Source organism: Chiloscyllium plagiosum, chromosome 14, assembly GCF_004010195.1.
Source record: "Chiloscyllium plagiosum isolate BGI_BamShark_2017 chromosome 14, ASM401019v2, whole genome shotgun sequence".
Lineage (NCBI taxonomy): Eukaryota > Metazoa > Chordata > Chondrichthyes > Orectolobiformes > Hemiscylliidae > Chiloscyllium > Chiloscyllium plagiosum.
The window spans coordinates 56,208,332-56,223,496 of NC_057723.1; positions in this window are offsets into that span (position 1 = coordinate 56,208,332).

Genomic DNA, 15,165 nt, shown 5'->3' on the forward strand with positions numbered 1-15,165 from the left:
AAAAAGTCCCAGCCTATCCAAGCCTTTCGTTAAAACTCAAACCCTCCATTCCTAGCAACATGCTGGTAAATCTTTTCTGAACCCTCTCCAGCTTAATAATATCCTTCCTTTACAGTATTAGGGTGACCAGAAATAGACACAGTACTCCAAAAGAGGCCTCACCAATGTCCTGTACAACATCAAACATCAACACGGCAAACTAATTCCTATACTTAAAAGTCTCATGTTAAATAAAGGATGCATTTAAGCTTAATTTCTTCACATTCACTCACTTCACTCTTACTTGGAGGCTGCCTGACTCTGTGCTTTGCATTGCTTATTAACTCCAAAGGAGAGTCATGATGTGGAGGTGCTGGTGTTGGACTGGGTTGGACAAGATCAAAAATCACATGACATCAGGTTATAGTCCAACAGGTTTATTTGAAAACACAAGCTTTCGGAGCCTCACACCATCTTCAGGTCCTTCTTCACTAGCACCTCATGGAGGAGTGAGGCTCTGAAAGCTTGTGTTTTCAACTACGCCTGTTGGACTATAATCTGGTGTTGGGTGATTTTTGACCTTGTCCAAAGGAGGAGGCAGACAGTTTGCCATGGTTCAAATCCCTGACCAGTCAGAAGGTGGGCATATCATATGGCATCGTGCTATGTGATTATCATATTTTAGCATGTGTCAGCAGCTAACATGACAAACTCACTGCTTATGTTTCAAACAAATGACAATGCATAAAAAAATCAAAGGGGTCTTTAGTGAGATCAAGGGGGACTACAGTTAGTCAGGGAGTAACCCCACACTCAGTCAAAGACTTGATCAAACTCCAGTTCAGGGGACTGGCCATGGTAAGTCAGGCAGCTGGTCCTACTGGAGCCTGGGAATTCAGTCTGGTGATTGGACCAGGCAGTCCTGCGGGTCAAGAGCAACCGGCCAGGGTGCTGCAGGGACATCACACAGATGGGTGGGGAAGGTTGGTCTATTTTGTTGCAAAGAGCAAAAGGGAGAAGCTGAGTATAATGACAGTGCATTGAAGAGCAGTTACTGTTGATGCACAAGCAGGAGATTTATTTGGCTGTATCCAGTGAGTGAGCTGGAAGCACAGACAGCTAGAAGCATTGACAGTTTAGTATGATGAGGAGCTTGAGAACCATTGAGTTCACTTAGTCATAGTCATAGAGATGTATATCACGGAAACAGACCCTTTCATCCAACTTGTCCACGCCGACTAGATATCCTCAATTAGTCTAGTCCCATTTGCCAGCATTTGGCCCATATCCTTTTAAACCCTTCCTATTCATATACCCATCCAAATGCCTTTTAAATTTTTTAATTGTACCAGCCTCCATTCTTCTTCTGGCAGCTCTTTCCATATGCGCACTACATTCTGCGTGAAAAAAATGCCTGTCAGGTTTTCTCCCCCTCACCTTAATTTTTTCCTCCCTCATCATAAACCTCTTGTTTTGGACTCCATTACCCAGGGGAAAAGACCTTGGCTATTTACTCTATCCATGCTCCTCATAATTTTATAAACATCTATAATGAAACCCCTCAGCCTCTGACACTCCAGGGAAAACAGTCCCAGTCTATCCAGCCTCTCCCGAGAGCTCAAACCCACCAACATCCTTGTAAATCTTTTCTGAACCATTTCAAGTTTCACAATATCCTTCTTGTAGCAGGGAGACCAGAATTGCACACAGTATTCCAAAAACGGCCTAACCAATGTCCTGTAGAGCTGCAACATGACTTCCGAACTCCTATTATGAATGTTCTAACTAATAAAGGAAAGCATACCAAACACTTTCCTCGCTGTCCAATCTACCTGTGACTCAACTTTCAAGGAACTTTGAACCTGCACTCAAGGTCTGTTTGTTCAGCAGGACTCTCCAGGATATTACTATTAAGTGTATAGGTCCTACCCTGATTTGCCCTTCCAAAATGCAGCACCTTATATTTATCTAAATTAAACTCCATCAGCCACACCTCGGTCCATTGACCCATCTGATCAAGACCCCATTGTACTCTGGAGTCTTTGCTGTCTAGTACGTCCCCAATTTTGATGTCATCTGCAAACCTATGAATCATATCTCCTATGTTCACATCCAAATCATTTAAGTAAATGACGAAAAGCAGTGGACATAGCACCAATCCTTATGACACACCGCTGTTCACAGACCTCCAATCTGAAAAACAATCCTCCACACCAACTTCTGTTCTCGACCTTTGAGCCAGTTCTGTATCCAAATGGCTGGTTGTCCCAGTATTCCATGTGATTTAACCTTCCTAACCAGTCTACCATGATGAACCTTGTCAAATGATTTACCGAAGTCCACATTGTTCATGTACACCATTCTGCCCTCATCAATCCTCTTCGTTACTTCTTCAAAAAAGCTCAATTTAATCCCTGAAGAAGGGCTCATGCCCGAAACATCGATTCTCCTGCTCCTTGGATGCTGCCTGACCTGCTGCGCTTTTCCAGCAACACATTTCCAGCCCTGATCTCCAGCATCTGCAGTCCTCACTTTCTCCTATCCTTAATCAGTCCTTGCTTTTCCAAATACTTTTAAATCCTGTCCTTCAGGATTGCCTCCAACGACTTGCCCACCACTGATGTCAAGCTCACTGGTCTATAGTTCCATGTCTTTTCCTTACCACCTTTCTTAAATAGTGGTACCACGTTAGCCAACCTCCAGTCTTCTGACGCTTCACCTATGGCTATCATTGATACAAATATCTCAGCAAGGAGCCCATCAATCACTTCCCTAGCTTCCTACAGAGTTCTAGGATGCACGTGACCAGGTTCTGGGGATTTATTCACCTTTAGGCCTTTTAAGACATCCAGCACCTCCTCCTTTGTAATATAGACATTTTTCATGATGTCACCATTTATTTCCCCAAATTCCACATTTTCCATGTCCTTCTCACAGTAAACTCTGATACAAAAGACTTGTTTAGTACCTTCTGCATGTCATGCGGTTCCACACATAAGCTGCCTTGCTGATCTTTAAGGGGCCCTATTCTCTCCCTAGTTACCCTTTTGTTTTTAATGTATTTATAAAATCACTTTGGATTCTCCATAATCCTATTTGCCAAAGCTATCTCATGTCCCCTTTTTGCCCTCCTGATTTCCCTCATAAGTATACTCCTATTACATTTATACTCTTCTAAGGATTCACGTGATCCCTGATGTCTCTACCTGAAATATGTTTCCTTCTTTTTCTTGACCAAAGCCTCAATTTCTCCAGTCATCCAGCATTCCCTACACCTACCAGTTTTGTCCTTCACTCGAACAAGAACACATTGTCTCTGGACTTTTGTTATCTCAGTTTGAAGGCTTCCCATTTTCTGGCTGTCCCTTTACCTACAAACATCTGCCCCCAATCAATTTTTAAAAGTTCTTGAATAATACCATCAAAGTTGGCCTTCCTACAATTTACAACTTTAACTTTTAGATCTGGTCTATCCTTTTTCATCATTATTTTAAAACTAATAGAATTATGGTCACTGGTCCCAAAAAGCTCCCCTATTAACATCTCAGTCACCTGCACTCTTTTATTGTCCCAAGAGTAGGTCACGTTTTGCACCTTCTCTAGTAGGTACATCCAACTACTGAATCAGAAGATTTTCTTGTACACACTTAAACTCCTCTCCATCTAAACCCTTAAAATGATGGCAGTCCCAATCTACGTTTGAAAGTTAAAATCCCTTACCATTACCATCTTATTATTCTGACAGATAACTGAGATCTTCTTATAAATTTGTTTGTCAATTTCTCATTGACTATTGGTGGGTTTATAGTACAATCCCAATAAGGTGATCACCCCTTTCTTATTTCTCAGTTCCACCCAAATATCCTCCCTAAGTACAGCTGTAATGTTATTCCTAACAAAAATGGTACTCCTCATCCTCCTCATCTCCTGCCCACCCCCCCTTTTTATTCTTCCTATAGTATCTATATCCTGGAACATTAAGCTGCCAATCTTGTCCATCCCTGAGCCACATCTCTGTAACTGCTATGATATCCCAATCCCATGTTCCCATATATGCCCTGAGTTCATCTGCCTTACCTGTTAGGTTTCTTGCATTGAAATAAATGCATTTTAATTTATCAGTCCTTCCTCATTCTCTGCTTTGTTCCTGCCTGCCCTGACTGCTTGATTTGCTCCTTTTTCCAACTATATCTGGCGCAAGCTAATCTCTTTCCGCACTGTCTCCCTGGGTCCCACCTCTTACTAATTTAAATCATCCTGAGCAGGGTCTATCAAATCTCTTCAACAGTATATTAATTTCCTTCCAATTTAGGTGCAATTTGTCCTCCTTATACATTTCATTCCTCCCCTAGAAGATATTCCAATGATCCAAAAATGTGAACCCTTATACCTTGCTGCAGCTCCGCAGCCATGCTATCATCTGCTTTATTTTCCTATTCCTACCCTCACTAGCTTATGGCACCAAGCATAATCTGGAGATTACCCTCTCAGAGATATCCTTGATCCTGACACCACAAAGGCAACGCACCAGTCTGAAGCCTTGCTGTCGGCCACAGAAATGTCTGTCTGTGCCTCTGGCTAGAGAGTCCCCTATCACAATCAATTTCTTGAACCTGACGCACCCCTTGTTACATTAGAGCAATCTCAGTAGCAGAAACCTGGCTGTTAATGCTACATTCCCCAGAGTACTACACCACCTACATTTTCCAAAACAGCATACTTGTTTGAGATGAGGATAGCCACAGGAGAGAGATGGGGTACTTTGGAAGATGGAAAACAGCTGAGGTCCTTTGCAGGTCTGTGAGAGTGATAGCCACAAGAGACTCCTACACCACCTGCCTCCCTTTCCTGGAGGTAACCTATCCACTTGACTGCATCTTTGGTTTATCTCCCTTCCTGAACTGCCGTCCATCATACCTCCAGCTCCTGTAAATTCCTCATTGCCTGTAACTGCAGCTCCAACCACTCCATGCAATTCGATAGGATTCACAACCAAACACACTTTCTGCAGATATAATCATCTGTCACATGGAAACTCCCCCTAATTTCCCACATCCAACAGGAAGAGTACAATCACTCTGCTGAAGGCCATCTTTGCACCTTAACATTCTGCAGACCCAGAAAATAGCAGTCTTAGGGCTCTAAAAAACACTGCTCCAGGCTAACTTAATATCTATGTTTTATATTTTGAAAGTTTAATTGAGACAAATCTCAATAAAACATATAATCAGAAAGGAACCCACTCTACTCACTAATGTAGATTTACAAAAAAAACAGTAAGGTTACACTTTCGAAAACATTTAGCTGCTCCCTTGCTGTGAGCTCTCCCACACAGGTTTCTCCAAGGTCAGCTATGAATTTCACTCGTTGTTTATTTTTCTTAGACAACTCTGAGTCCACAGATACTTGAAATCAAACTGCACAACAGTCAGCTGTGCAGATTCACTGCTGGTTCAAACAACAATGCAGGTTTATTCCTCCATTTGATTCACGAAACGTGGGTCACTGCCGTTGTCTGTTTTCTTCCTTTGTAAAGTGCCATTGTTTTGATTTTTTTTCTCCGAAGTTCCAAAACAATGCAACAGATTATAAAACAGTAATTACTGCTCCTGAAGTTCAAGAAAATCAGTTGCAACACTGAAAATACCTCAAAAAAGGAACAGCGCTTACAGCCACAATTTTTTCCCATTATCCAGCTTGGATTACCCAGAATCCATAATGTTTGTAATGCTACGAGATGTAATCCATGAGTCCTGGTGAGGGGTGTGTCCCCACTTGCAGTGTTCTAGTGAGTAGTGGCTCTGTGATGGTTAGGCAATAAATAGATGATCATGGTATTTTCCCTTAAGGAACATAAAAGATTAGTAACCTTCCTCCTGCTCTGCTATGCACTGCGTTTCACCCAGGGCACGGCACCAACCTGGCCACTATTTCAATCCAAGATGGCTGGTTCTGGTGGTTTGGCCTTCTTTGCCAGTCAGCAGGATATAGAACTGCCATGTCTCCACCATTGCATCCATCAGCACCAAGTCCCTATTGATAAATTATAGTGTAAATTTGCCTTTCTCAGCCATTTACTTTGGGATAATTATGCAAGACCACAATATGAAAGCAGCATCTTGTTTGTGGCACCTGATGTGATGAGGAACTGAAATTTAAATGTGGTGCCAATAGCCTGAATATTGCAAAGTCTATGAAATGGGTGCTGTATGGGTCAGTTGCATAATTGATGAGATGAAGAATGGAAGATTATGTGAAAATCATCTCTATGAACCATAGTAATAGAAGCCTACACCACAGAAAGGTGCCCATCATGTCTTCACCAGTCAACAGCAAGCACTTAACTAATCTAATCCCATTTTCAAGCACTTGATCCATAATCCTGTATGGCAGACAATGTCAGACTTGGATGCAATGAATCACACCACACAAACACTTCATCTAAAATTGGGAAAATTAAGCCCGATAAGTTTGAATAAAATATTGAAAATAGCTATTTCATGGAGGACAGCCAAGCAGGTAACTAACACCTTAGGGAGTCAGTCAGGAGGTAACAGACAACCTTATATCAGTAGGTTAATCATCACTCTTCAGTATTAATCATGTAATACTGTAATCATGCACCTCCTAACCACTCAGAGATCAGGAGCACCACTGCACAGTAGCAGTGACCAGCCAATAAGCAGCAAACTAACAATCAAAAACATAGCAAATTGAAAGCAATGACAAGAAGATAAACTTTGCTCACAAGAAAAAGAGAAGTGTCACAGTTGCTGAAATGACTGAAACAATATCCCAAACCAGACTGTTTGTTAATTGCCATTATTAAATGATCCATCCTTGTAATTAATGTGGTTAACTAAATACGTTCTGTGAAGCTTGTAAAGACACATTTGTACCTGCTATGGTTAATAGCTATTTAGGATCAGGTGGCCCTCATAATAATAGATCTCCTAACTCCATGTGTAATTTCAATTGAGTAATGTTAAAGTAAACCTCAGACCCTACAGAACTTGTGCAGACTGGGTTGAATGGTCCACTCCTGCTCCTATTATGTTCTTAAGTGATGATGTGGAGGTGCCAGGGATGGACTGGGGTGAGCAAAGCTAAAAATCACACAACTCCAGGTTATGGCCCAACGGGTTTATTTGGAAGCACTAGCTTTCAGAGCGCTGCTCCTTCATCAGGTAACTAGTGGGGCAGGATCATAAGACACAGAGTTTATAGCAGAAAATGACAGTATCATGCAACTGAATTGATGTATTGAACAAACCTAGGTTGCTATTAAATCTTTCATCTTTTAAAATGGGTTGCAGGTTTCGGTTCATTAATATATAAATCCCAGAATTTCTTTCAAGTCTCATTCTTGAGATAACTTAAGGTTTTATTTAAAAAATTAACACCTCAGCTCAGACGAGACACTAAAGGTGTGAGGTTAGAGTCTGTCTGTATCCCAACATGCACACACAAGCGCGCACACACACATACAAGCCCACACATACACACACACACACACACAAACATTCCCCAGACTCACACCCTTGCGCACACCCTCTCACCAGTTTATACTCTGTCACACTCACGTACACTCCCACTCACATGCAGTCACTCACACTCCCTCTCTCATACACATACACACACACATACAAGTCTAAAGGGTGAATTTGCATTTGCAGCATTGTACTTTCAAATACATTCTATTTTGCTCAAAAAGTATACAGTCAGCAGGCAGTCAATATTGTCAGTCAATCTGTGTAATGTTTTCTAATTTACTACTTTGGAAATAGAACCAGTCCGACTCAAGATTGGGATACAGACGGACTCTAACCTCACATTGTCTGAACTGAGACGTCACCTTTTTATAAAAAACCTTAAGTTATCTCAAGAATGTGACTTAAAAGAAGTTCTGAGATCTACATATTAATGAACGGAAAACTGCAACCCATTCTAAAAGATAAAAGACTTAACAGCAATCTAGGTTTGTTCTTTATATCACTTCAGTTGCATGACACTCTAATCTTTTGCGGTAAATTCAGTGTCTTACGATCCTACTCCACAGTTAACTGATGAAGGAGCAGCGCTCCAAAAGCTAGTACTTCCAAATAAACCTGTTATAACTTGGTGTTGTGTGATTTTTAACATTCTCAAGTGAGTAAGTGGAACTTGTGAAACCATACAAAGTATGATCAGATTGGAGTGTGAGAGGGGATTTTGAAATAGATTGTTGTTAACTAATGGAATGAATAGTTATTATAATGAAAATATATTGCCGATTTGATTAAGAATGTGGACTGTGTTTCTCGATTGCTATCACAAATTGTTTTAGACCATCCTGATTCTAGTGTAATTTAATTGTATATTTTATCTTTCCATGTTGTATTACCTTGAAGTGTTTTAATCTGTCATTAGTCAAGAAGCCTGTTTTGTTTTTGTTATTGAACTGTCCATTTGAATCAGGACAATCAAGGCATTACTTTAGGAATTCAATAACAGCAGGACTGAACCTCTGCCATGGATATCTGATATTATAACATTATCACTGGCATGTATTGATCAAACATTATATTTCATGAGCTATTAGCACATTCAAGCTCAACAAATCACCTCCACTACTCCCACCACCACTACTATCATCAAATTGAGAACCTGACAGACTATGACATGTGATGGCTTCTGATGCTCTCATGTTTCTATGCTGTCATTCAAGCAAATCATTATTTGTGCTTGAAATAAAGTCTTGATAACTTCAACTTGCATGCTCAGAGTAATTCTCTGTTCTACATTATACATTTGCAAGCCTGCACTAAGAGGTCTAGGATACAGGAAGATCAATTGGGAAAGTGGCAATGGACAAACAAAAACCCGAACAAAGGAGAGGGAGGGATTGAGGTGTTTTCAACAGCTAGTGTGGTTAACATACTGACCAATTAAAACACAAATTCAGCCCAGATCTCTCATTCCAAAGACATGAGATCATATCCCATCACTGCAATTTGGGAAGTTTAATTCCATTAATAAATAAAACTCTGGAGTTAAAAAATCTAATATCAGTTTTTGTGACTAACTACTAGATTAACCAAAACAACCCAAATGGTTCAGTAATGTTCTTGAGGGAATATAAATCAACCTTTTTTACCGAGGCTAGGCAATATGGTTCCCAAAAGAGAAAATGCTGGAAAATCTCAGCAGGTCTGGCAGCATCGAAAGGAGAGAAAAAAGCTGACGTTTTGAATCTAACTGACCCTTTGTCAAAGCTTAAAAAAGGGAGAAATACTAGGCCGAGAGTATAAATACCTCCCTATTTCTCCCTTTTTTTAGCTTTGACAAAGGGTCAGTTAGACTCGAAAAGTCAGCTCTTTTCTCTCCTTTCAATGCTACCAGATCTGCTGAGATTTTCCAGCATTTTCTCTTTTGGTTTCAGATTCCGGCATCTGCAGTAATTTGCTTTTATCCTTTTTTTAGGCACTGTGGTTGACTCATAACTTCTTTTAATTTGTTCACAGAATGTTTGTGCGCCTGTCTCTGCTGGAATTTATTGCCTCCCTATTTAGCTTTAGGATTGTCATCTGAAATGGCCTAGCAAGCCATTCATTTGAATAGGGGTGGACACCTGACATTGTCCAATGAAGAACAAAAAATGTTGAGACAAAGACAAATCACAGATAAACAGAATAAAGCTTTAACTTAGAGCAGGATGCATAAAGTGTAAATGTCAGCATTAATTGTCCACCATAAATCTGGAAGAGTAGCTTTGGATACTACAGAAAAGAGCCATAAACACCAAAGTGATAGCAGACAAATAGAACACCATGTGGAAATTCATTCCTTTGTCAAAAGGGCCTAGAGCAATAAAATAAATAAATATTTGGTTATTAATACTTAGATTGCTTCTGTAACAGATGCTTAACATTATCTTCATTAGTTTTGTGTGAGCTTTCTTTGGTATTTATCACACTCCAAGCTGACAAGTTTCATTTTCCTCACAGCCCACTATTTTAATTAGATCTCCCTTTCTCAGCCCCTAGGGTTCCTTGCTATTTCTATCATTCTGGTCTTGACTCTGCATTCCAAGGAATACAAGCACAATTATGAATTTCAGCTCTAGATTTCATACAAGAGGTTGTGCAAACAATTCTCTTTCCCAGATTCTAAAGAATAATATGCATAACACTTTCCAAATTTAAAATTATAGCAATTTTCATTCAAAAAAATGATATGAATTTAGAGTTTAACTTCACTCATATTCAAGGACTGAAGGACACTTTCAGAAACAAGTTTTTTGTTCAGTCAATGGATGTGTGTAATGATGGTTGGGTCAACATTTGTGTCCCATTCCTATATGCCCCTGCTGTAAGAGGCATACTCAGCCATTTCAGAGGCTGGCTAAGAGCCACATCACTGGGGGGTCTGGAGTCACTCACCAAGTAGGAATGGCAGATTTCCTTCCCTAAAAGTTTTTTATGAGTCTTTTTTTTGGTCATTTGGTCACCATAAGTCCAGCTTTTTCTTTTCAAAATTCAAACTTTGCTACTTGGCAATTAATTTGCCTGTAATGAATTGGACTCTTCTCTTTACTGACCTATCAATTTGCTTCTTTCTCTTCACATGGCTCAGGAGATAGTCAGAGCACGTGCTAACATTTGTTTCCAAAGCTAGATTTTTTTCTGGAAGCCGTTAACCTGATGCCAGGGGATTCAAAGCCTTATTGAAAGTTCATAATTCATAACAGCTTTTATGTCTCCAAATAAACTGCTCATTCTGAGGTAAACATCAACCCACTATGACTTTGCTAACTGTAATAATGGTGTTTGAGAACTTCTGCTGAGTACATAGCTCTTATGATGCGTAATTTGGTATTTTGCATAAACTACCTTGATTAATATACAATGAATGACTTAAACATGTTTCAAATATCTACAATGGCAATAAAAATGGTGCTTGCACGAATCCTGCTGAACTTGGAGAAATGAGAAGGTTTTAAAGATAAGAAGCATGGCTAATTGAAGATAACACTGAGAAATAATTACTTTTCAGTTATCTTCTGGTTCCAATTAGAAGCTGTAATGAGGTCCCCTCTCACTTGTCAATTTGGTGAAGAATCAATGTTTTGTTGACAAGATATAGTGTCTAGTGACACTATGACATCTGCCCTTTCAACGGAGTATGAACAATTGAGATTGTAGAACAGCAGAGGTAACATCTCTCAAAAAATTAATCCTGTCCTCATTAGACGTAATTGATGCACAGCTCTCAGAGATATTGTCAGTGGAAAATGAGATCTTTGCAACAAAATGTATCATTCAGCTTGGATGATTTTACATTGAGAGACTTGTTTTGAGATGTGTGAACAGAAAAGTGTGAAACAGAAGGCTTTTAAGAGAGGCAGGTTACAAAACTTCAGTGACTTGACAAAATCTAATAAAGAATCAAAAATGGTAAAGTCAAATGTGATGGATGCATGACGTCCTATAATTAATTGGACTTTTCTTCGTTTTACTGTCCGGTCATCGCAATCTGCTTTTTTCTTCACATATCTTGTAGCATCAAGGGCAGCCAAATCATGTACTAACATTTGTTTCCAAAGCTGAATTTTTCCTGGATGTCATTAACTTGATGACAGGGGCTATAGCTTGAGGGTAAAACTCTGGACCAAACATGGCCAACCAGGAAGCACTGACTTTTACTGCCAAAGGTGCACTAGAAAATCTAAAGGCTGAAAATCAATCTATTTGGCAAGGTTACAAAACAGAGGTACAGCTGTTGCCACAGCAGCACAAGACCTGCTCAGCTGACATAACACATACTCAAAAGAGATGTATTGAGATGCTGCTATTTGGAACCAGCTGCCAATAGATCTAGCCAGAGTCTATTTTGATATAAGTAAGTAGAGATGTTTTGTCAAGACCTTCACTTTGGAAACCCCTGGATGGTCCAGGTGGAGTTCAGCCAGTATCTGATGGAGACCTTTGCTCGGGATAATCACTCTTGCTCCCTATAATAATATGCTGCCCTCTACAGAAAGTTTAAATTCTAGTTGTGACAGGCATTTGGCTTCCCCCATCGCCAGCAGCTGTTTCAGTATTGCCAGGATCAGATCTTTCTGTGTCCAAAGTTTAACATTGTCAGCCAATGATTGGAAATGTAACCAGAAAATTTAAAACTATCACAGACTATTCCGATGGCATACACCAGTAATGTATCTGCCAGCGAGAGCAGTTCAATGTGTCCGCAGTCTTTACTTGACCTCCCAGTTGGTGTTCCAACTTGTAATTATTCACATTTAGTATGAGAGCTCATCACTGAATTTGGCCTGAAGCTATGGGTGGCACTGCTTTGTTCTCTTTAAATAGACATTGCAGGAGTTGGTGGTCTGTTATTATGACAAAGTTACATCTGTAAAGGTATTAGTGGAATTTTCTGATTCCAAATATGGCTGCCAAAACGTACCTCCTCTATGTGGGTGTACTTACATACTACATCAGCCAAAGTCCTGGGTGCATAAACTATTAGGCATTCCTTTCCATTAAGCCACTAATGAGCCATTACTACCCCAACGTCATATGGGGAGGCATCGCATGTCAATACCACATCTCACTTGGGATTATAGTGTATCAACACCTTAGAGGATGAAACCTGTTTCTTCACTTCCCTGAAGGCAATAGCTTAGCTACGCAACCATTTCCGAGGCTGCATTATTTGTTTAAAAGAGTTGATGCAAAGGTGCCAGTATGGAGGCCAGGTTATGAATGAACTTATTGTAATAATTTATCAGCCCAAGGAAATACCTAAGCTCTGGTACAAATGTGGAAGCCAGGCACTTTTGATCACCCTCATTTTATCTTCCAGTGGGTAAAACACGGTCGTGTTGACTCTGTGGTCAAAGTATGTCACATGGGGTGCCTCTAATACACACTTTTTCCTTCTGAGACATACACCTGACTGGTAGAAGCATCTAAGGACTTTGTCCAAGTTCTCTAAGTGCTCCTTATTGGTCTTCCCTGTTATTAGACGTCATCTAGATAAATGGCGACCTGGGGTAGACTTTGTAAAATGTTCTCCATGTTCCACTGAAAAATTACACAGACTGATAATACCCCAAATGGCAGTCTCATATATTGGTACAAACCCTTATGGGTATTAATCCTCATCTAACCGCAATTGCAAGCACACAAGGCTCATGCCCAGCTTTGTGAAGGACAGCACCACTACCCCTACCACCTTTGCCTATAAATCCTTTGTGCAAGGGATCGGGTACTTATCCAGCTGAGAAAAGTGGTTTACTATTTGTTTAAAATCAACCCTTTAGACTTCACAATTAGTATGACCTTGCTGTCCATTCCACAAACTGGACTGGGTTGATGATTCCTTCACTTTCCAGTCTCTTGATTTCTACCTTTTCTTTTGCCTATAGGGCAAATAGCATCGGGCAGGCTATGCAAAATTGCGGAATTGCTTCCTGGTCAACATGCAAGGTGGTTTTGTCTCTATACCTTTCTAAAAACTTCTGGATATTTAATTAGGGCTTCATTCAGGCAGTCATTTTGTAATTGAACAATATTGAGCCAATCTAAGCAAATCTTGCTTAACCATTTTCGCCTCATCAAGCTTCAGCCCAAGCCTTTTATAACAATCAGTAGGAATTGAACCAGCTACATCTTATACGAGACCAGAACCAAAGTTGTACACTTAATCTGTAAAAGGTTGCCCAATATAGGTTCTAAGTTTAGCCAAGGTCTTGCACAAACATAAGGATTGGAGTCCAGAGTAACTTTTGTTAAAGACTGAAAATGAGATGACTGAAATGGTCACACCATTATCAACTTCCATTAGAACCAGGTGACCATTTATCAAGACATTTATTTTGATTGGCTTTGATTTGGATGTTGCTAAGCAATTTAACTGTTCCCAACCAGATGTCAGTGGACTTTCCAGAGTATGTACTTGCCTGGATACCGGCCCTTGAGTTGAGTTCTCTTACTCATTTTGGCCAAGTCTTGGCTTTGTTTTAGGGTTTGCTGTTGGTTGACCTGGAGTCACTCTGTTCAGAATATGTCCTGACTGAGGCTATGCAGTTGGTGTTGTGTTGTGGACTCAAGTGGTGTTCCCCAACCTCAGTCAGACTGGTGAGGGTGTCCACTTCCCTCAGAATACGCTATCACTCATATGCTCCAACGACAAAGGCAGTTGTAGTGCCTGTTTGAAGTCCAGATGGGCTTCAACTGGTAGATGCTTTTGCACGGTTACATTATTAATCCCTCATACCAAATGGTCATTCATCATCTCATTAAGTGTTAAATCAAAATCACATGCCCCTGCCAGTCATCTTAACCTAGTCAAAAATCCTGATACAGATCTCCCCGTTCTCGAATTCAGAATCAGAGGAGGCTTCGAGGTCATAACGTTCTTTAAATAAATAGTCAACTTTTTAAAGATTTTAGTATCTAGTGCCACAGGGAAAATTAGGCTCCTGATAACCTAAAATGTTTTGGATCCGAAGCTGTCAGGAGAATTACTTGTTGCTTTTCATCTGTCCCAAAGTCATTTGCCTACAAAAAATAACACATAGTTGCCATATACTGGAACCAATCTTCAATGGCAGGATCGAACATGTCAAGTTTCCCAATTAACGGCATGATACCATCTTTCCTGATGAAGGGCTTTTGCCTGAAACATCGATTTTCCTGCTCCTCAGATGCTGCCTGACCTGCTGTGCTTTTCCAGCCTCACACTCTCAGATGTTGATACCAGAAATGCTTACCCTAACTCAAAGTTGTGAACAAATTTCTTCAGGAGTGTGCTTTGTTCTCATATATACATGGCAAGTCCTTGACACTGATCCACATCCCTCAGTGAGCTCTCAGAGTGAACAGGATGTCTGACACTGTCGGTCAGGGCTCCCTGATTGGACCAGATTAACAGCTTCAAACAGGGAACTCATATTCTATAAGGTAAAAACAATTACTGCAGATGCTGGAAACCAGATTCTGGATTAGTGGTGCTGGAAGAGCACAGCAGTTCAGGCAACATCCGAGGAGCAGTAAAATCGATGTTTCGGGCAAAAGCCCTTCATCAGGAATAAAGGCAGAGTGCCTGAAGAGTGGAAAGATAAGCTAGAGGAGGGTGGGAGTGGGGAGAAAGTAGCATAGAGTACAATAGGTGAGTGGGGGATGGGATGAAGGTGATAGT